General features: G+C 38.0%; 1 protein-coding gene across 1 annotated transcript in view; it reads right to left on the bottom strand.

The window, feature by feature from the left end:
• The window catches only part of inavab (innate immunity activator b), an 18855-nt gene extending 16467 nt beyond the window's left edge, over positions 1-2388 (bottom strand). Inside the window, 1 exon segment of the mRNA XM_029430614.1 lies at positions 2105-2388. The gene's annotated coding sequence lies outside the window, so the exon portion shown is untranslated.

Here is a 2388-nt window from a genome sequence, read left to right as displayed (position 1 = left end):
TCCACACTGCTGTACACTCATCCTGTGTAGTAGCCAGTTGGTGGATGTCATGGGTAGTTTATATAAACCAGAGGTCCCCAAGAGACGGAGAGAGAGCTTTGTGTAGGCAACACAGCAGCTGGCAAAACAAATTCTTTAAATATTCTTGAGTTCTTCTATAAGTGTACGGCTAGACTACTGCTGCCAGTTTGGAGATCCATCAGCTGCCAGGGATCACACATTTTCCCCTCAATATTTTTCAGTTTGGCTCTTCCACCAGGTGCTAATAGATAATTTTGCTGTAATGATGCTTAAATCAAGGAGGTGTCATAAAAAAAGTGCTATAAAGTTACACTAATGCACCACAGATCCTAAAACGTTAAAAAGGCAAACAAAGCACCTCTTGGAGCAGCTGGGTTCCCTCCCACCTCTCTGTGCCTGCAGCCAGCTTTAAGTTTTATGTTGCCTAAAGGCTCTAATTGACTGTAATAAAGATGTAACAAAAATACCATGTGTATCTCAAATGCGCATGCGTGCAGAAAGGGTGTGTCTGATGTGGATTAGAAGTTTGTGCACCACAATGCAAATCAAGGTCTATTCTAAAACGGTGGCCAAGCCCTAGACTGTGAGAGTGAACAAGCTTAAACACATCAACACCATTACACAGAGACAGACATTCATACATAAATCTCCTCTAAAGTAGCTTTTAAATGATGTTACTACCAAACTGTGTGTGTGTGTGTGTGTGTGTGTGTGTGTGTGTGTGTGTGTGTGTGTGTGTGTGTGTGTGTGTGTGTGTGTATATATATATATATATACATATACATACATACATATACATATACATATATATACACATACATACATATACATATATACATACTGTATCAGATAGTTCAAGCTCTTCGTTGAAGCTATATGATGTTTACACAGAGTGAAATATTAAAACCAAAGAGCCAATATGTGTTTATGTCTTTTAAATCGACATATTCTACATATTTTGTGCTGTGCATCTAATTTCTCCAAAGTTTAGTCTGACCTATTTGGAATCTGTGCAAACTTTAGGCTCTACGATAGAATTCAAAAATAAAGTTATATGGGTTTTACAAAGTTTGGCTGCACAGCTTGAGTTTGTAATGACTGTCCCACCCGCAGGTCACTGAGGCTTCAGGGGTTAAGCCGCTCCTGTCCTCTAACCCCCTGGCCAATGCTCAGGAATGTGTAGGCAACGAAAATTGGTCAATGCACAGAAATCACAAACTAATGGGACTACCTAATATCATTAGGTTTCCAATATGTCCCCTATCAACCATTATGTGTCAACTTCATTAGGTAAGTATAGGTATAGGTGTAGGTGTGGATGAATGCAAGACAGCATCAAATAACAAATAACACTAACTTGGATTGTTCCTCCCAGATAAGTATTATTTAAAATGCTGTGGATTTCTGTTGAAAGAGGATGTTGCTAATGTATAACTTCCTGCTGGTCAGTGCAGTCAGATAATATGATCAGTTTATGGTACATCTATAAACTTTGACACATCCACTGTCCATGAAACACAAGCTTATTATAGTAGGAAAGAATAAAGATGGAAATAAACTCAGTGTCCAGAAATATAATACCTAGAAAATTAAAAAATGTCAGCGGGTTACCTCTATGTTCAAGCTAAAACTACTGGGGAAATGTATAATGTTACTTAATAGTAATGACATAATAAATATATGTACATCTGAATAAAGTTCATGCAGGTAGATTTACACAATAAATCAAATGGTACAACAAACTTGTCAAAAGTTCAGACTAACTTTAGAGTTGAATGATTTGCCAGGTAACATTATAAAAAACAACTCTCTGGAGTAAAAATAAATAAATAAAGATATATTCTTCATCCACCCGCTAACCCAGCTTCATAAAGCTGCTGGGCCTCGGCTTTGACGAGTTTCTCAAAGTTTAAAAACTCGCTTTAGTTGTGAACTTTTGCCAAACATTTAACTTACTATCTGATCCCAAATACTTATCTTTAAAGGAACAGTGGGTTCAGTAGCGCTAATACATAACGCTTTGCGTAAAAACATACAAAGTTTGTAAAACAAAACTTCTAACTGCATCGCTTTTTGCTCTTACCTTAGTAGCTAGTTAGTTAGCCTAGCTAGCATCGTGCCTCATCTGTATCCATACAAACTGCGCTCCATCGGCTCCCAGTATCCCAGATTTGAGGTGGAAGTTTATTTCTGTTTACACTGACAAAAGAGCTGAAGAAAACAACACTAAGCCCTCGAGTTACGGCTATGTGGTCTAAACGAGTGGATGAATTACAGCACAACCGTTAAAATAACGTTTTCCTCCCCAAACGTAACTTTTGTTGGAGAGGCTACTTCTTGAGCTCAGTAAAGCCAAGCTATGCTGCC

The sequence above is a fragment of the Cottoperca gobio genome, chromosome 5, assembly GCF_900634415.1.
Source record: "Cottoperca gobio chromosome 5, fCotGob3.1, whole genome shotgun sequence".
NCBI classification, from domain to species: Eukaryota; Metazoa; Chordata; class Actinopteri; order Perciformes; family Bovichtidae; genus Cottoperca; species Cottoperca gobio.
The sequence above is the reverse complement of the archived record's forward strand: the minus strand, read 5'-3'. Positions and strand labels throughout refer to the sequence as shown.